This window comes from Strigops habroptila, chromosome 4 (genome assembly GCF_004027225.2).
Source record: "Strigops habroptila isolate Jane chromosome 4, bStrHab1.2.pri, whole genome shotgun sequence".
NCBI classification, from domain to species: Eukaryota; Metazoa; Chordata; class Aves; order Psittaciformes; family Psittacidae; genus Strigops; species Strigops habroptila.
The window spans coordinates 58127978-58148707 of NC_046358.1; the positions used below are offsets into that span (position 1 = coordinate 58127978).

The following is a 20730-nucleotide window of genomic DNA, read 5'->3' on the forward strand; positions in this document are numbered from 1 at the left end:
TTTGCACATGCTGAATAAAATTACTGCTGCATACAACACTGGCATTATATGATCACATTGGGAAATGATGGAGCATTTATAGAATCACAGAACAGTTCGAGTTGGAAGGGACCTTAAAGTTCATCTAGTTCCAACCCCCCGCCACAAGCAGGGACACCTTGCACTGGACCAGGTTGCTCCAAGCCCCGTCCAACCTGGCCTTGAACACTGCCAGGGATGGGGCAGCCACAGCTTCTCTGGGCAACCTGTGCCAGGGCCTCACCACCCGCACAGGGACGAATTTCTTCCTTGTATCTAATCTAAATCTCCCCTCTTTCAGTTTGAAGCTATTCTCTCTTGTCTTGTCACTACAGGCCCTTTTATTTATTATTCAATACTTTATGGTAGTGAAACTAATGGCAGCATCATACGTGCTTCCGAGACATTCTTCAGGTGCAGCAAAGCCATAGTGTGAGGACTCACAAAACAGGGTGTTCAGTGCTGCGTCAACTTACCGACGTGATATTGTGTACAGGCACACACTGTGTGTCCTGTGAGGCAGACACAAGGCTGGATTTGCCAAGGCAGATTGTCAACATCGGGAGCCACACTGCGCGCAGCCACCACAACACGATGGTGACTCCGCAGCAGGGCAAAGTAAGGACGGAGAGCCCATGCCGACAGGACGAGGCCAGGCGACAGGTCCTCCTGGCCGGCGTGAAGCAGCCCCAACGCTCCCTGAGGTGAGCGGGGAGCTTCACCGGGCCGCGGCCCCGCGGCTGCCACAGAGGGGTGAGGCGAGGCCTGGGCACATGCTGCCAGTTACCGCCTACACGGCTGCTACGCTGATGCGAACGCCTCGCACGGTGACGCCACGGCCGACGCCACGGCCGACGCCACGGCCCAAGCCGCTGCCGTACGCCTGCCGCGGAGGCAGGGACGGGAGCGGGAGCGGAAGCGGGAGCGGGAGCGGGAGCGGGAGGGCGCTGCCGGCGGCGCCCTGCCCACCACGGGACACCACAGGCGAACCACCGCCGCCGCCACATCCGGGTCCCGGCCGGGGACTAACGACCCCCCCCCACCGCGCACGCGCCCTGCCCTCAGCCCAATCAGCTCCTCCCTCGGCCGGGAGGCGGGATCAAAACTCCCCAGAAGCCTTTCTGATTGGCTCTGGCTCTAAGAGTGCCCGGGGATTAGCTGCTTTTCAGGAGGGCGGGCGTTGTCCGCTTGCCGGTCGGCTATTGGTCAAGGCCGCCGGAGAGCCGCTCGCCGGTTGGCGGCCGGGCGCGTCCGGTGTGGGTCCGGAGGAGGGTGCCATTGGCTGGAAAGTAGGTTAGTGGTGCGCCGCTGGGTGGCAAGCCAGGCGGAAAGTAGGTCAGGGACGGGGGCTGCCTGCGCCGGGCGCCGCTCCGCGCGTGCCGCGCGCTGCCCAGGCACCGCGACCCCCGGCCCCCGCGGCGCGGCGCGGGGAGGGCGCGCGCGGAGCTCGCGGTGAGCACGGAGCGGGCGGGGGGCGAGCGGGGAGGGGGCGGGGGAGTGAGGGCCGGCCGCGGCCCCGGCTGGGGAGACCGCGGCCCCCGGGAGCCGGGGGGGGGCGGGGGCCGGTGAGTGGCCGCCGCCCTCCGGCAGGCCGCGGGGAGCTGCCTGCCCCGGCAGCGGCTGGGGGCTGCGGCTGCCCCGGCGGGCTGTCTCGGCGGTGTGATAGGACCCGGAGGTGACGGGGCGGACGCGAGTCGCGGCCGTTCGCAGCCGGCCCCGGGCCCGCCGCCGGCGCGGCGGCTCGGCCGGACCCCCAGGGCAGAGCTGGGGCTGGGGGCGCTGCCGTCGGTGCATCCTCGGCTCGGCGGGGTGGGGGCAAGGCGGCGAACCCGGGTGTCCGGGCGGTCGGTGCCAGGCTTGTTCCTCCTGCCGGGTTTGTGGAGGCTGGGGTAAGTCACCGAGCAGAGGTGTTGGTGCCCCTTCCCCTGCACCAGGAGTGGGTCCCTTCGGCCTGTCCCGTAGCTGGTCTGTCAGCAAATCCTGCCCGCTTTAGGGGAGGCCCGTGGACCGTGTGTATTAAACCCCTCAACGATGGTAGCAGTTGGAGATTGCTGTGGGTTTTGAGACTGTTGCCCGGTGGCCTGTCTGCTTGTAGTAACAGGAGCCAACTCGCCAGTCCCACAGCCGTGGGTTCCTTGTAGCCTGGCAGCGCGGCTCGATTGCCTCCTGAAGGCGTTGCGGTGAACCCGGGGGTCCTGAAGCAGCCCTCCGTGGTGCCGCTCGTTCGCGGGCTGCCTCTGACAGCTGCACGGGCATCTCTGCTGCTGTCAAAAGGAGGATGAACGGCTCTCCTCGACAGCAAGCGTACAACAGGGAACGGTAAGGTGCTTCCCAAGATCAGCATTTTGCGCCTGGGGAGGCAGGGAAATCGGTTTGCATCTTTAATTGCTGAGGTTTCTGTTACTCCAGTGCCTCAATTATAACAGTGTTGGAAAGATTTTAGTACTTGAAAATAACGGTGAGGAAACAAGTGGGCGTGTTTTCTTGCTTCTGAAGCAAATATGCTTACAGCAATTTTTAAGTCTTTTCCTAGTTTCTGAGGTTGAAAGGGTCAACTGCAGAAAGCGATCATCTTTTTAAGTGATTTCGAATGTAATCTCTTTACAAAACTCATTCAGTCTTCATGTAGATTTTATTTTTTTTTTTTTTCCGAAAATGCTGGTCCTCAAACATTCAAAATGAAACTACATTTTCTTTTTTCTTAATACATTAGTATTAAAGTACCTGTCCTGCCTGCTTAGTGTATCTTTTATCAAAAAGCCTTTTTAAATGGGACCAACCAATAATAAATACACAGGCTGCTGCTAAGTTTGTAGGGGAAAAAATAAAGGCTGGTTGTTTTAATTAACTATTAATACTGGCCAACAGTCTCTGTACATGGTCTTGTGGAAGGCTGAGGTTAAACTCTGCCCTCAAAACAATGTATGTTTTGTGCGCTGTAGCAACATGCAAATGTAAATAGCTATTTGTAGAGTCAGAAGCTGTAGACCTCTCATCTGAATATTCTAAACCACAGTTGCCTGTTAAGGAGAAAGTCTTTACTACTGGGTTTTGTGGTTTTGTATTTCTCGTGACCATTCATGGGGGTTTTTTATGCCTACTTATAGAAATGGAGTGTGTAAAATAACCGAATAAAACACAGTGGTTATAGATTAATATGTTGGGTTTATCCCATATTCTCTCCCACACTGCTCATTTCCATCGTCTGTCTGCACAACACTTGTGGTGTATGGTGCCGTGTAGACTCCAGGCCTGTAAAAGTAGTGTGTTGGGAGACTGCCTAGAGTGGAAAGAAATACCACGGAGACCCTAAGGGTAGCTGCTTTGTTTTGTTATTCTCTGCAAGGCCGTTTTGGGGGGACACAGGGGTGTCAGTAAACTAACTTAGCTGTAATTGGGATTCCACAAAGCCAGAGCTGAAGATAGGGGACCGTTGCTAAGGATGTATTAGGAAAGTGATGTTTGTAGGGGGAGTTTATTGGAGATTTATTTTTTTTTCCTTCAAATACCTGCTCTCAAGGATTCTTTTGGGAAACCAGTAGTAGGAAGAAGTGAACATTCATTGAATTTATTTGGCAGAGCTTGAAGTTGCAGACAGTTCCTTAACACTATGCAAGACGATGATGGTAAAGCTGAGACCTAATGTGATAAGCTGCAGCCTGGGTGCTTCAGATGAGTAAGACTGTTTTTCAAAATGAATTCATAACAAGGATGCTGGAAATACCAAGAGACATGTAAGTCATTTAGTTTAGACGAATACAGGAGTGCTGTTTTCATGCTCGAATTCCATATTTTAAGCTGCTTTCAGCACAGAGCCAATTGTCTGTGTGGTTACACTTTGACAGGAGGTACAGGGAAACCTGAGGGAATACAGTGTTGTTGAGAAAAACAAGGGACTTTGGTACATCCCTTAGTGACTTTCTTTTTTTAGTTCTGTAACTTGTACAGTTTTCTTTTTTTAACCTTTATCATCAGTTTTATCCATAGTTCTGTTCTTGAAAGAGGGCAGGAAAGTAGTAAAAAGCAGCTGCCTATATCCCCAAGTAATAGACAGTTCTCTGAAGTTAGTTGTCTTCAGTAAAAGATGTCTAAAGGCATATAATATGCAAATGACTGCAAAGAGAAGCCCAAAATAAAAATATTTAAGCTTGTGTAGCTTCCTTGTTTCTCAATAAGTTTACAGAACACAAAGAATATTTAAAGTTTCACTATTTCCTTTAATACATTAAACATGATTTGAAACTTTCTTTTTTGGGTGTTGTCATACTTGGAAGACTTCAGACTAAAACAATTGGTTTTGATAAATGTAGTAGCTGAGTTGATACTGACTGGAATGCAGCATCAACTTTTGCACTTGGTGAAGGCTCTGCTTGATCAGCCTAGACAAATTAGGGTCTATGTTTTGGAGGTGCTTGAAGATGAAAGTAAGGCATTCTATGTCATTTTCAAAAGCAGTGCAAGAGCTTTCAATCTGAGTTTTTTTGTTTTCTTAAGAGTTGCTGTAGATAGATTTTAGATGATGGGCTGATGATGGGCTAAAGTAAAGCAGAGGTATACTCTGCCTGTGGTGTGTGTTTGTGTGTATATAAATATATACACATGTGTATGTATATGTTTGTGTGGTAGTCTTGCACTGGCAGTTGTAAATATGTTCCAGGCTTAGTAGATCAAATACAGACTGGCAACTTTTCCGTGGTCCCATGGTGCTAAGTAGGTGACAGTCAAGACACTTGAAACAGAACAGAAAATGATGCACTTAAAAAATGAGAGTGATTTTCTTTTGAAGAGTTAGTGTATTGAGTTATTTATAAAGCCCATTTAAGTTTTGTTTGCAATTTTATTTTTTTTTTTATTGTGGGAGGAAGAGATCCCAGTTGTAATTATCAAATTATTTTTATCTGGTTTTAATAACTTTGAATATTGTCAGATGACCTGTGGTGTGTATTTAATTGACCTTTACATTCAGTGAGGTGGATATCAAGGTGAATAGCTCACTGGCATGAACAGCATATTGCACCTGCCTTTTTTTACCTCAATTTGTTGGAAAAATGCAGTAAGGCTACTTATCCAAGGCCCAGACTTCATCTCCTTGGAAACCTGATCTTTCACCAGATGTTGAGAAATGTAATTTCTTTTTTAATCCATTCAGCAGAAGAACGCAGATCAAAACAGCATCTTCAGGCTTTGTTAGTCTGGAATATTCATTAACTAAAAAAAAATAGTCTGACATTTCAGTCTTTGTCCCAAAGAAGATCGAATTGATAGTTTCTCTTGCATTTGATATTATTTCAAATTTGTTTTATCTGTTGCTAAAATTACTGTAATGGTTGTATAGTTTAATTCAAGAACTGGCTGATAATGTCATCTTCATGTGTACAGTGCAGGACTGCTTGTGTTCCCTGCCCCTTCTTTGTCTGCAAGGATTCATCTCTCTTCTCTATGTTCAGGTTGTCTTTTCTCCTTTGCAGCTGCAAAAGCTATTTCTTAGCCAGTGCTCACAGGGTTTGTAACCTTTTCAGTCTCTTGCCATTTGAGAAGCTGTTACTCAATGTCTCTGATGTCAGACACACTTCTAGGTCAGCTGCTGGTGTCAGAACAACTTGTGACCCTGAGCTGAAGCCATGCTGTAGTTTAGTAGGTTGGTCTTCTGTGGGAATGGTGCCAGTAGGCTACTTATAGAGCAAGAAATATTGTTGGCAGGATTTTAGAATGGTGAAATAACAAGCCATATTTCTTGTGGTCTGAGATGTTGACGTTCTCTACTGACTTTAAAGAAGCCCATTGATGTGAATGCAAGCAGTTGAGGAAGAGGGTTGTAGTTTTCCTGTTTATTTTGACAGTATTTTCCTTGCAAATGCTAGTAGGCTCTTTTTCCACAGGTACAAGGCAATTTAGAGGCACCTTGTATAAAGACTTTGCTAGAAATTGCTAAATGATGCTGTACGGCAGAATATTAATGGAGTGAAGTGAGAAAGGAAAGTTACTTCCTAGGGGTGGGGAAAAAAAAAAAAGATAAAATAAAACTAATAGACATTGTGTTTTGGGTGTGGGGTGTTTTTTTCTTTGTTTGTTTCTTTGTTTTTGTGGTTTTTGGGGGGTTTTGGTTTTTATTGAGTTATGAATGGATTTGTCTTTATTATCTATGGATTTTTCTTGGAACATTATGAAATTTAGGACTTCTGTTCCAATTTGAAGCAAAACTATATTAAAAAGTAATAAAACTTCTATCCTTTATGTTTCATGTATTCATTGTAGTTGTGAGTGACAGCAAGAGGAAAGGAGTTATGGCAGAATATTTTTGGATTAAGCTGTGTTTGTTTAAGAAATGAAAGATTAATTTTTTTCAAAAATCTACATAAGAAATTGATTAAAAATTTGGTTTTGATACTGATACCCAGAAGCCACAAGAACAAGCAACTTTTTGCTTTCTTCTCTAGAACTGTACAGTGGAGCTTTTAACTATTTTTTTGTGCCAGTTAAAAAAAAAAACAATTCCTTTTGACAACAAGAACGAGCAACTCTGCTACATCTCTGACTCTTTTCCCTTCCTCCTTACTGGTCCGTGTGCTTCTGGGTTTCCAGATAAACAAATATAGAAGTGTTTCAGATATACAGATCTCTCAGGAGCTCATTCACCACCATCACTTGACTGTAGCAGAGCTGAACACTTACACATCCAAGTTGTTGTCAAACTGGTAATTTATTGAAAAATGGCAGAGACCCAGCAATGTCCCCAGTTCCACTTGCCAGGAAATCTGGAGGAAACGGAGTATAGGAAGGAGACTGGAAGGAAGAAGATCTTCTTTTCCACCAAGACAATACACAGTTTGGACTTGAGTCCACTAATTGTCCCCTTTTGGGGAGTTTAAAAAAAAAAAAAAAAAAGAAAAGAAAACTTTAATCTTGGATTACAGTTTAAGAATGATTTCCTAACTTGCATAGGTCTCATCTTGCTGTCAGTTTGTCTGCACACTCTGTGTCCTGGAAGCAAAACTCTCTAAAACCTACTCGGGCTTCCCTTTAGAGAAATATTGGCACCTTAGTTTGTTCTTGGTATTCTTATCAAATAGCCATAGGAGAACTGTTCTCATCTTCTGTGCCATGAAAATCTGTTTTCTGTATGACTGTGATGTGGGCTTTAAAAAAAAAAAAAATATTTAATAAAACTCTTGATCTTAATTTGGAGTATAAATGGAAAGTAGGAAAAGGTTTAAGTTAGCAGGTAAGAGGAGAATTTGTACTTTCTACTTAAAATGAATTATTGGCTTTCCCTAGAGCAGATGAATGCTACTTAGGACCAATTAGTTGCACATCTCAGAAAGAAGCAAGATGAAAAAAAGTCCTCCATGCAATAAATCGAGGAAAAAGTGCCTACTGATATCTCATTAGAGACCTAGATAGTATTGTAGCATATCGACAGCCTTTTGTCTCGAGGTGAACTGGCCATTCAACTTTACAAGACTTTTGAAGTGCCTTGAAATGCGTATGTTAGTTTAAGGGAGTTCTGGGTGCTTTTTAGGCAAAATTAGTATGCCTTTTATAGCAGGATTTGCTCGGACAAGTAGATAAGCCTCCATGGATTCATTCATGATGTGCTATAAAACTTGTGTAATCTACATCCTTTGGCATGGCTTTCAGATGCATACTTATTTTTTAAAACAAATATTTTGTCAATCAACAGATTTGTCCTACAGTTTTAGGATATTTCTGTGGCTTGCTAGTTCCCTGTAGCCCTAAACACATGGGAATGATGGTGTTCCTTGACAAACCTGGAAAAGTACTGGTTTCTGGTTTTTGTCAATGAAGCCTCTTTTTCCTTTTTTCTGCTGAATTTTTTTTTTGGTGACAAAAAAACCTGGTCTCTTAACTGGACTTTGACTTTACTTACACAACTCGAAGTTGCTTGTGTGTGGCTTTCTGTTATCCTTTTGTCTCAGTTCTGTGAGTGCTTTGTTTGCTTTTAGTGTATGTGTGTTCTGTGGCGATGGCGACGTTTTGGAATGATGCTGTGTTGGCAACCAGGTCAGAGGATACGATTGGTGCAAGTTCTCAGGTTTGTGTGTAAGAGCGGCTGGTGAGTGGATTTCAGAGATTTTTGGGAAGCAGAAAAAGGAACTTTCCTGGCCTTCCTGCAGGAATCTTGATGGACTAGCAGGTTTCTACTTAAAGAAAAAACATTAGGGATAAATACAGTTAACTTTAATTGCCCCTTCTAGCAAAACTAATTGCATGTTGTAGTGAAGTACCATAATTTTCCACCTTCAAATACAACACAGCATATCCCCTTTAACTCCTCCCTATGATGTAATTTGGCTGAGTCTTTGTTTGGCAGCAGTACATAAGTTTCTCTTCAATCATTCTTTATGGTGTAGTTCTGTATTTTCCATGCATCCTTCCAAAAGCGTACTCGTCAGAATCATTTCCACATGTGAGCTAATCATTGTCTTCCACTCTTAAAAGGGGCAGTCAGTTCCTGCTGGCTTCCTGTATTGTGTTATGCTTATCTTCCTAGTTTTCACATTCCTACTTTTCAGCCTGTAAACATCAGTCATTTATGTGCCATTCTAATACAGAACAATGTTTTCTTAAACCTAGCTTACCTGGACATTGAATAGCTTTCATACAAGTTCTTTCTTGACTATGCTCCTGTGTATTGGAGATTGATTTAACTCGGGTCTTGATAAAAAAGGCTTCTATAAAAGGAGTAAATTTATTCAAAGCAGCAGCTCACAACATAAATACCACTTGTCAGACAGTTTCTTGAATATTTCTGTTACGCTGGAGGCTTTGTAGGCTTATTCTTGCTGTAATATCCCTGTAGTAGTTAACCTGTGTGTTCTCATGTTCAGGTGTGTGTTTGCTAGGCAAGTTATATATACAGTCACTGTTGAGCTCATCATCCCTCCCCCTCTGTACAATGCTGGTACTCGTTTAACTCCCTGAATCACCTTACTGTCATTTACGCAGATTTGTAGAATCATAGAATCATAGAATGGTTAGGGTTGGAAAGGACCTTAAGATCATCTAGTTCCAACCCCCCTGCCATGGGCAGGGACACCTCGCACTAAACCACGTGGTCCAAGGCTCTGTCCAACCTGGCCTTGAACACCGCCAGGGATGGAGCATCCACAACCTCCCTGAGCAACCCATTCCAGTGCTTCACCACCCTCACTGTAAAGAACTTCTTCCTTATATCTAATCTAAACTTCCCCTGTTTAATTTTGAACCCATTACCCCTTGTCCTACCACTACAGTCCCTAAGGAAGAGTCCTTCCCCAGCATCCTTATAGACCCCTTTCAGATACTGGAAGGCTGCTATGAGGTCTCCACGCAGCCTTCTCTTCTCCAGGCTGAACAGCCCCAACTCTCTCAGCCTGTCTTCATATGGGAGGTGCTCCAGCCCTCTTATCATCCTCGTGGCCCTCCTCTGGACTTGCTCCAACAGCTCCATGTCCTTTTTATGTTGAGGACACCAGAACTGTACGCAGTACTCCAAGTGAGGTCTCATGAGAGCAGAGGGGCAGGATCACCTCCTTTGACCTGCTGGTCACGCTTCTTTTAATGCAGCCCAGGATACGGTTGGCTTTCTGGGCTGCAAGCGCACACTGAAGCCGGCTCATGTTAAGCTTCTTGTCAACCAACACCCCCAAGTCCTTCTCTGCAGGGCTGCTCTGAATCTCTTCTCCGCCCAACCTGTAGCAGTGCCTGGGATTGCCTTGACCCAGGAGGTAGCTTTTTTAAAAAAGATATTTTTTGGTAGGATTCGTTTTAATCTATTTTGGATCTCTGAACAGTTCCCTGTGGGGTTAGGTATGTGCTAGTGCTGTATGGGAGTACACAGCTGCAAGGTGAAGCTAGGAGGTTAACAACTCCTGCAGTAATTCTTCAGTTACAAAGGGTTAATGCTTAGATTTACAACTTCTCATCTTAAAAAAAAAAAAAAAAGAAAAGTAAGAATTGTGTCACACGACTCTCCCAAAAAGAGGTCTGTGCTGCAGTGTAAAAATCCATGCAGCCCCATATTAAATAAACTAGCTAACTGATTCATACAGTTACTGTTTGTTATCTAGGATTAGTCAGTAGTGTTGTTTCTGGCAATTTCCACTTGGCTTTGTCCCTGCTGTTACATGAGTGAGGATCTGTACCTTTTATATGGTGGCAGAAGAAACTCTTGCTGGTGAGAGAGCCAAGTAGTGCAGGTTGGTCTGTAAAGTTATCACTCCAACAGTCTATGTGGCTTGATAACAGCTTTCTTAAGAAATGTATGTGCCACTTCTAAGTAGTTGCCAAACAGTTGTTTATCTGTGTATCAGACAAGATGAAGGTTTGAAGTGACTGAGGGTGGGAGGACTTTATTGACTGGCAGTTCTCAGTGCAGTGTTACAGAGATGAGGACAAATGAATTTTTGGCTTGGGAAACAAGGATATCGAGCTGGATTCAAAGGTAGTTTGATCCATGTGTTAATTATGACACAACTTTAATACTTTCCCAGACTTCATAAAGTGTTAATAGAAAACTGAAAAGAGTTAAAGGAATGAACTATGTTTTGCACACATAACCTTACAGTGTGAGATCAAAGAAACACAACTGAACTTAAAGGAAGAAAAAGCAATTCACTGGATTCATCTTTCAGTTAATGACCTGGTAAGCTTACCTAGTAGGAGAAAATGAAATGAGATTTAGTAGCTGATAGGTGGCCAACTCAAATTCAGACTAGAAAAGTTGGAAGTTTTGAACAAGAGGAGCTAAACTCTGGAACAGAAAAGATAGGTGGGTAAATTCTTGTAACAGATCCGTTCATCCAGGATACCCTTCTAAAATAAACTTTGGCCTGAATTACAGCATATCAGTTTATTGCATAAAATAATAGATGAGGTTGCCTTCTATTGCAGAAGAGATATGAATACAGGATTATATGAGGGAACAAATCTGAATGAATCTGGTATCGGTATTAAGATAAAACGTACTTATCTCTGTGCTACTATGTGCTTAAGTAGAAGGAAGTTGAAGGACATACAGCTTTAACCAGTCTGTGAAGGAGAGGGGGGACTAGAGGGACTTGTAACAGAGAGAGGGCGCATATCTATAAAGACTCTTGCAACCTTTCTTCCAAACAATTTAAAAGGTTAAAAATACTGCTGGGGATTCTCATATTGTTATTCTGTAAGGCATAGATAAAATGCAATACCTAAGAGATTTGTGCAGCAATACTAAAAAGCAAAACAAACCTCGCTTTTGGTCTGTAATCTTGCTAATTAAAAGGAATAAAAGGCAACGTTTCTCTATTTTTGAAATAAGAATATCAGGTTGTTCAGGAACAGAAGTTCAAGCACTGGTACTTGATGGAGGCAGAGGTGGGGGGAAACTTGAGGAGCTATATCTCTATTTAGGAAAACAAAGATGTAGTGATTCAACAGGAAGGTCATGGAAAAGACCTTTAAGATAATCATGTCCATCCTTTACCCCAGGACTTCCAAGCCCACCTCTACACCATGTCACTGAGGGCCTCATCTACATGGTTTTTGAGCACTTCCAAGAACGGTGAGTGATGGAGGCAAAAACTCATACAGAAAGGGTATATATTTCTCTATTAGTCAGAGCAGAATAGTGCATAAGACTCTGGACCATGCTCTGAAGTGAACATTGGAAAAAAAAAAATTAAAAAAAGATGAAAAATGCCAGAAATATTTGTACCTAGTGATTAGCATATGATCTCCTGAAATATGTGATTCTTTCTTTTCTGTTCTAGTCTAAGCATGTTTGTCTGGTTGGGATTTTCCCCATGTGTTACCAGTAACAGTTTCCCTACTTTGCTGGCTCCTTTGGCCTCTTTAAAAGGGAATTGTGAGCCCTACTTGTTGATTTGAAATTTAATTTCATACTATAGGCAAGACTTCAGGTGAGTGGAGAACTAAGACCTTAGCAAGGTGAAGCATGGGACTGCCATTCTGAGTGTTTGATTTAGGTGGTTTGCGCCTGCCAACTTTTACGTGGTTCCCTGCTCAGTGCTATTGTTTCTAAGCATAGAAATTTAGTTACTTAAAATGGGTTTGAAATTCCACTTATGAATGCAGATATCAAGCATGTAAATCTTGTTTCCTATTAGAGGATTTTTTCTGATAAGCTAAGCTTTTACATTTGCCTTGCTAAATTCAGTGCAATGTGTACTGACTGAATTTAATCTTCTACCTGGTATTATATTCAGTGATGGTATGGTGATAACTGCAGTTTCGTTGACTTAAACCAGAGGTAACCTAGAGGATTTTTTTTAGGATGTTCTATACTGTCACTGTGGGTATTCCATGTATGTCATACTTGGAAATAGAAGTTTTCTCTGAATACTAAGAGATAATGTTGTTTTACTAGTACTCAAAGAAGGCAGGAGTGACTGTTACATGCCATAATGAAGACCCAATTCTTGCAGAGTCCCCTCTGGAGCAGTGGCTGTGAGTGGCTGCCTGGTGAAGAGGAAGATTAGGGCAACCATGTGTCCTCTGATACTGGCCTGCAGCTATTTTCAGCTCAGGGACTTTCACAAGCCAGATGTGGTTGGTAACCCTCAGGGCCAATTAATGGAATTCCTTTTCATGAACTGGTCCTACCTCTCTTTGGAAACCACATGAACCTCTAGCCTTCCCAATATTTGGCAGAGAGTTTCCACAGCCTGCTGCCTCTTGTGTGAAGAGCTGTGTTGTTTTCAACCTTTCAGCCAAGCTTTGTTTGATGTCCCTGTGACATTTGATGATTTTCTAAACCTTGGTCCTCTCAATTTTCTAAGCTGAAGAGTACTAGTTTATTTCATTATTCCTTATGCAGAACTCATTGTCTGTCTTGTTCTACTGAGTAAAACTAGAAAGTTTTCCATTTTCTAATAAATTCTTTTGCTGTGGATGTGTTGGGTGATATCCAGGTTGTCCTCTGTACTGTTCAGGAGCTGTAAATAATTATGAGGGTTTGTAAGTGGTAACCAAGGGACTGCGTTGTTATTATTTGGCGCAAGTCTGCTACTTGCGGAAATAAGATCATCTAAAGCTACATAAACTTTTCTGTGGAGGAATGTGAACTGTCTAGTGATCCTTCCTAGGTCCTTTGGGATCAGACTGCGTAGGTCGTGGAATGTTCTCTTTTGGAATAAAACAATGGGTTGGAAGAACTTCTGCTTGCAACTGTTAGTCAGATGTCCCTGTGCTCTGTACTGTATCTACTCTCCATTTGGAGGGGGAAGGGGTTGTTGCATGGGTGGAACTGTGATCCAAGCAAAAGCAATAACTAAAAATCAAAAAATACAGCCTCCAGTTTTACCAATAGTCCTTTTGTGGTGTGTGTGACTGTTTTATTGTATGGTTTGGGGTTTTGTGTTTCTGAACAAGTTTTCTTTTTTGCCCATGTTTAGTCTTGGCAGGATTTTTTTATCTGTCTGTTTTGGGTTTTTTTGGTATGTGTGAATGACACTGTTCTTCTCCACGAGTTGTATTTTGTTTTTGTAACAGTCAAGATGCCTGCATAGTATAGAATTGCTGGTGTTTCCTTATCATTTCTCTGCCTTTATTAAGGGCTGTCATGATTTGGTAATGCGAGTCTTTGTTCTAAATGCAACAGCAATTTTAAAACACTTTTCCAGTTTCAGTTGTAATGTAAAAGTATGCTTTCAAACTTGACTGTTGATTTAAATTAGAAATCATGGGTTTAAATGCCTGTCTGGAAAAATCAAGTCTGAGGCTTGCATCCAGATGTATCTCTGGCAGTTGAATGTCACAGGTTTGGAAATTTGGTGGTTCTCAACATCAGCATTAATGTATATACACACAAAAAATTAATATCTTTCGTCAGCCATTTTTGGAAAGGGCTTTCATATTGCTGTAGGCCTTTCTCAAGAAAATAAGGTATGTATTCCCCCTGAAGCAATGAATACAGAGTGGATAGGAATACTCCTCTACTGTGCCTGTGTATTCATAACTTGTCATTCACAAAATGACGGCCTGATGAATTTGACACGCTGTACAGACAGGACTGTGTAAAGTGTGCTGGAGTACTGAAAGTGAAATCTGGGGGAAGGGTGACAAGGAAGAGAAGAAAAAAGGGCGTGAAGCCATCCCTTTGGTGGCACTAAGATATTTTATCAGCTGTTCTGTGGAACTTTGCTGTGAGATTTGCAACAACATCTCATGCTTACCCTGAGCTAGATAAACGCAACTTTTTCCAACCCATAAAGCTGTTACTGAGGTACTTACCACTCTGGACATGAATGTGAAAGACAGGAAATATTCTGCATAGTTTCTCCCTAAATTATCACTTGATTTGCTCCACCAAGTCTGTCTTTGAATGCTGTGATTTACAAAGCTTCAGAAGCAAAAATTTCCTAGATGCTGGCTTTAGTGAATTGCACATTGTAGGATATTTGGGGCTCACCTTGGAGATGTGTCACATTGCACGGAAATTCCACTTTATCCAAGTAAGACAAAAGGAAACAAAAAGTAGCTAGTGCTGTGGCAGAAGCAGCCAAGAGGATATCACTTACACATTCAGTGTATGTGATGATGGCACATCTAGCTTTACTTCTAATGTATTGTTAAAAGATGAGTTTAAGTCATGCTCTTGGTTGGGTGCTGAATGCGTAGTCTTCAACTATAGCATTCTGCTCAAAAAGCACGTTATCAGTATTACTTCTGGCCATATCAGGGTGTTGGGAACTTGCCCTACTTCTCAGTGTTTGCTGTTGCTGCAATTCCTAACTGCTTCATGTGAATCTCTCTGAGGAGCAGAGCATCGGATAATGCCACAGTATGAGCTGTCAGAACTCTGAAATGCTGCCTTCTCAGTGTAAGCAGCAGATCGCTAATTTAAAAAACCCAGGATTTCAGGAATGCGGGAGGCTATTATATCTGAAGCATTGAACAAGGCTGAAAATGGCATGTGTATCTTTTTTTGATGTTTGTGTCTCTGCATGTTTTACAGAAAATATGCAGGAGCTAAATTGTTGTAGTGTCTCACTTTTCACTAAGTTTGATTTGGATTTAACTGTCAAATAATGTGTGACTTCAGGAAGCCAAACTGCCGAGCTTGTTTATGTTAGTGTTTCTTGTTGCTCCACATATACCAAAAGGATTCTGGGTGCAGAGACAGGTAGCTGAGACTATTTGCATCAGTGTGTGTGTGGAGGGGTTATTTTCTTAAAACTGGACATTTGCAAATAATTCTAAGTTATAAATTTCTCCATTCCCACACATAAACTTTGCTAACTTAACACATAGAGTAGCTATGCCATTATTGTATGCTCTTCTGCAGCCTTTTTTTTTTTTTTTTAGCAGACTACCTACTCATATACTTAACAAAAAGCTGTGATGCCTTCCTATCCAAAAAAACTGTGGTGTAGTGGGAGAACGGAACTTAAGTAGGGCCTCTGATATAGTACTGAAATAGTCTGAAGGAAGAAATATTAATGTTCATGTGGGTGTCATGCATATGCATTTGGCATCTAATTTTGTGTAAAGTTAAGTCCAAAAAAGCTTTTAAGAAACCAGTGGGGAAAAATGAACCTGTCAGGGATACGTGTGCTAGAGGAAACAGTAGAGAGGCAGCCGAGTGGGGAATACCCCAGCTTGGATCCAGACAGGCTGAGAATATCTTCGTTTTCCCAAGGCTTATTTTGGGATCGAAGTGAAACTGACAGGCTGTTGACTTTTCTTTGTCATGCTGGCAGAGTGCTGAGGCCCGGGACGGCTTCTTCCAGCCAGAGATGGAATTTGACAGGACCAGAGGGAGTGCGCAAAAACTGGAAATTAAAGTATAAGGTGTAAGCAGAACCACCTGTGTCTACACTCCTTTTTGTGATATTTTGCCCTTTTGTTTCTATGCTTTTGTTCCCAGAAGATATAAAGTCTTTAATTGTAGTTTGTTTGGCAGTAGATATCCAAACAAAAGGTCTCAAAAATGTCAAATGTGTTTGGGTTTGTTGTAGTAATAATATGACTGGAAAACAGAATCAACTGTAGTCTTAACAGTTAGTCTGACTATGTCTAACAATATTTGGACCAGGTGATTCAACCCAAAGGAAAAGGCAGAAAACTAGGTTTGTCACCTTAATAAATGCACTTTGGAGACTAAAAGTAGTGAATTGTGGTTCAAAGTATTAAAGTGAAAAAATGGCTAACACCCCTGAATGGGTAAACTTTAAAAGTCAAGTGAGGAAATATTACTTGGGTAATATTAGTCATGCCAGAGCCTGAATGTATTGTCTAGTTTTGATGCCCACAAGGCTCCAGTGTGAGGAGGAGAGAAGAAAATGAAAACGACAAAAGCACAGAAGGATTTGATGACTGGAAGCTGGAATAAGTAGTGGAGTACTAAAATAGTGCTTTGCCAGTAGGAAGAGTGGCTTGAGTTAAAGCTTGTTCTCACTTTAAATCTTTAAATCAAGACATCCTATTGCAAGTTACATTAAAGCACAAGCTGTAGTTAAAAGCTTGGAGAAGAAATCCTAGAATGAGTTGCATGGTGTACCAAATGACCACTTGGACTGGATAAGTATTAGTGCAGGATCTGAGTAAGTATTAGTACAGGATCTGACATGCAGCTTCTACCTTTAAAGTAAATGAGGAAGTGTTTTGCTAGACTGGTATTTCATATGGATACCTACTAGAAAACATGTTTCTTTTAGAACTTCCTGTGAGATGATTTTGCCTTCCTGCCATTGAAAGGCAACTTTGGAGTTTCTGAGCTACAGGAACAATCTCTGCCAAATTGTGAAGATACAGGAGCTTCGCTCGGCTGCAGTAAGGAATTTAAACTTGCCTAGAGCATATCACAGTGATAATAATACTTACAATGAACAGTTGGACTTTGGGACATCAATTTGTAAGCTCTAAATTAGATGTATATTTAACTGCATGAAACTTAGCTTGTTCAGTTTGAATAATTGACTAAGATATCCTTAAAACTTGTATCTAAAGCATCTGTCTGCTACAAACTAATGTTCATATTTAGGAGTCAGATGAAATCTGGAAACAGAAAGCTGTTATCTTTTGGACTGCAAGTGCAAGAAATAGGCATTCCTAGTTGTAAGTTAAAGATACACTGATTTGTAAATTCCCACTGTCTATATAAGCATGAGGAGTGATTTAAGTAGCTTACCTGCTTCTTATCTTGTATGTTTCTCCTGCTCTGGAAATGTTGTGTACAGTCCTCTTAAGGAGAAATTCCTAATTTTCTAAAAATTTTTGCTTTGAAGTTGACTCTACAGTGCGGCACATGATAAGACATTTTATTTTGTTTACAGATCAGAAGCAATGTGTACAGGTTGGGAGACTTCACAGAGCCACTAGCCCAATTGAGAGAGTTTTTGTTGTTTTGTCGTTTGGGATTTTTTGGTAGGTTTGGGGTTTTGTTGTTGGTTGGGGTTTTTTTTGTGTGTGTAGTTGGTTGGTTGGTTGGTTTGGAGGTTTTTTAAGGTTTCTGATCAAAGCATGCTGGAAATATATGCTGACATATGCTAAAGTCAGCATTAACTTTGATTAGGTTTTTATCTGAAGCATATTAATGCTGGGTAATTGATTTACCAACATGGTAGGGTGGATTTCCTTCTGCCTTTCACTCACCCCCTTCATCTCCCATTTCCCCGTCCAAATCCTGTGGATGGCTCAGGGCTGATGAACCAAGATGGCATTTGGTGATTGTGAAACCGCACATCCTTCACACATTGGAGGCTGGACCTGGCTTGGAAACTCAGTTAAAGAACTTCAACTAAGTTTATGTTTTAGTAGTTGAGAGAGTAGATTGCTGTTTACTTTAACTGTGTATGAGTCTGTCATTACTGAAAGAATGATTGATTATGGTGTTAAATGAGTAGAATTAGATAGGACTTAGTTTCTGTTGTCTATTAATTTTAAGACTTCCCACCCTCCCCAATGCTGAAAATATCCTACTTTGTTCCTTCCCACACATGCACAAGCTTCTGAAGGACTGGAATAAATGAATATTAAGTACTATGGTTTAACATAGATTTTGTGAACTTAACCAGCATTTAACATTGGTGGACCCTTTTTTAAAACGTAAATTATAATTATTTTGTTCTGTAACTTATTCCGCAGAAATGTCTGTGGCATTGTCTTACAGTAAATTTGTTGATTTGTTTGGGTTGGTTTTTAATAATTAAACCACTTATGATATTGAGCTTAGTCCTTTTCCTACAAGCAGCTGTTCTCAGAATAACTGATTTTTATTCATTTCGGTTGTACCCATTTCCAGTGAAAGCAAACTGTATGTTTTTGATCAGCAGGATCTGTTGTCATAAGGCATCCAAAGTCATGAAGGAGTCTGCTAACTGAGAGTAGATCTTGTATTGATAGTTATATCTGGGTGTAATTTTTAGCGTAATTTTTCTTACTCTGTAGGAGATTGGCTGTTATCCTGCATATTTTGTATGAGCACTATACTTTTTGTAAAAGTCTCCTTGAAATATCCATCTTCTTGACATTCAAGATGAAATCTGAAAATATGATTTATATACCTGTGGGGCTATTGGTGCGTCTGTAAAATGTCTTAAGGCATCCAGTAAAATGTTTGCACAGCTTTGAGACAGAATTCACTGGTTCCTGCTCTGAGTAGAGACGTCTGAACTGGTCAGTCTCCTTCTGGCCACTGCGTCTGAGCTTAGGAATGACTTTAGTACTGGTATTTCTCAGTAGAAACTAGACTCAGTGTCTAGCGACGTGGGGACCAGTACTTGTTGCTTCCAGAAGGCTATGGAGAGGATATAGTTTGCTTCATGTGCAGGTAATAGCCATGTTTGGTAGGTGTGCTGCAGAAGCCCCTTGAAACCTGGTCTTCCAAGAAAGGCATGTCCGTTTTGTTTTCCCTACAGAAGTGGTTTCTGGAAGCCTGGGGTATATGTGTACTAAAGGATTGATTATTGAAGCAGGCCAAGTTCCTTTGGTAATAGCAGCATAGTAGCACTGATTTCAAGAGTGTGCATCATCACCTTTTTTACAAGGGCTTGATTAGTTCCTTTGTTTCCTTTTGATGACTGCCCAAAATGAAACATCCAAAAAAGCCAGCATAAGCTTACCTCAAAGAGTAAGAGCTCAGAGAGTCTAATCTTGTTTGACAAGAAGCTTATGCTAGATGAAGCTTTCGATAATGATTGCAAACTAGCAAGCTTTGTTGAAACACTCTCTTAGCTAACTTTTTTTAATTTACTGTGTCTGAGGATCAGCTGGTTACTCAGGATGCTCTTCTGGTGATGGTACAATCTCCAGACCCAGTGGCTATTCTGTAGAATGGTATGTTAGACTTTTAGCTATATCACCAGACGTTATGTACAAGTCCCCTTCTAGGGAGGGAAATAACTTCATCCATAGCACAGACATATCCCTTTTGGTCTAAACAGGTTTGATTCCTGGAAGAGGCATGGATTGGTTTTGGTTTTATTCCAGTTTTTGTTGTCCATGTCTCCATATATAAGGCCTTTTCATGGGACTGCACCAGCCTTGAAACAAACATTTATCTGCTTCACTGAGAGAAGAACATGGGCTAGGATTTTGAGGGTTGTTAAATCTGTTTGGGTCTCTTTCAAGAGCCAGCCTTTTTTCCTGTCTTTCCATGCCGTTCGAAGCTTCATACTTCAGAGATGCAGACAATATAAAATAGGGAGGAATGGCTGATATGTTGCATAGGTGTGCTACCAATCAGAGGGATCTCCACAGACCAGTAAAAAGGATCGACAAGAACCTTGTAAAGTACCTTTTGAAGTTCAGCTGAGAGAAATCCCAAGTCCTGCACGTGGAGAGGAAAAACACTATGCCCCAGTACAGACGAGGGGCTGACCAGCTGGAAAAGAGCTTGGCAGAGGGTCTGTGAGCCAGCAATGGTGCCCTTGCAGCAAAGGCCAGCAGCCTCCTGGATTGTGCTGGGAGTAGTGTTGCCAGCAGGCTGAGGGAAGTGATCCTTCCTGTTTACTGAGCACTGGTGAGACACTTCTGTGTTCTTGGGTCTAGTTCTGAGCTCTTCCATGCAAGAGAAAGTGATGTTAGTTACCGCTTATTCTTGGTTTTGGAGCAACAGAGAAATCCTTTGTTAAAATAGCTGGAAGTTAAAGTTTTAAGTACTTCCCCTTTTAAGCAAGGAGAGGTGGGATCTGAGGCCCCTCTTGAACTAGAAGTCTAAGTGTTGTGTGAACAAAGTAGAATTCAGAATATTGTCCTGTGGCTCCATTACCACTATGACAGCCTGGAAAACTCCTGTGGGGTCATGCCATGATACGACTCGTTCTATGTTTTCTCAGAGATGCTAGTGATGAACAGACTTGGTTTTGGTAGGGGAATGCATGTGAACAATATATTGATCTGTTGAGAAACTGCCTTTATGTTAACTTCCTAGAGCTGAAAGATGTTCTTTGTGCATGTGGAGTTTTTCTTCTGTTTATTGGAGATTTTTTTTTTCCCCCCATATGTCAAAATGATTCGTCTTGTAGCTTTGTGGCTGGTTTAGTTTCATGGGCTGCTTCCCTCCAGCTACTTTTTCCTTAGGAAAGATGGGGAGCAGCTACGCAACAGTAAGTCTCTTGAGCAATTGAAGTGCCTCTGCCTTCCACAGAGCAGGGGATACTTGTGCCCTGTTGTACGGGGCTGGATAGCAGCAACTGCTAACACGAGAGGTGCAGGAGGATCGCCGTTGCTGTGTGAGTAGTTAAGGATTGGGTCAAAACATGAGCTGCT

At 42.3% G+C, this 20730-nt stretch overlaps 1 protein-coding gene across 3 annotated transcripts in view; it reads left to right on the forward strand.

Annotated features, from left to right (window-relative positions):
- Positions 1 to 1294: 1294 nt before the first annotated feature.
- The window catches only part of ARNTL (aryl hydrocarbon receptor nuclear translocator like), a 47180-nt gene continuing 27744 nt past the window's right edge, over positions 1295 to 20730 (forward strand). The window contains exon 1 of one of the 3 annotated variants that reach the window (XM_030485420.1): positions 1295 to 1311. The gene's annotated coding sequence lies outside the window, so the exon portion shown is untranslated. Of the gene's footprint in view, positions 1471 to 20730 lie in introns of all 3 variants that reach the window. The other 2 variants (XM_030485418.2, XM_030485421.2) reach the window with 2 other exon arrangements.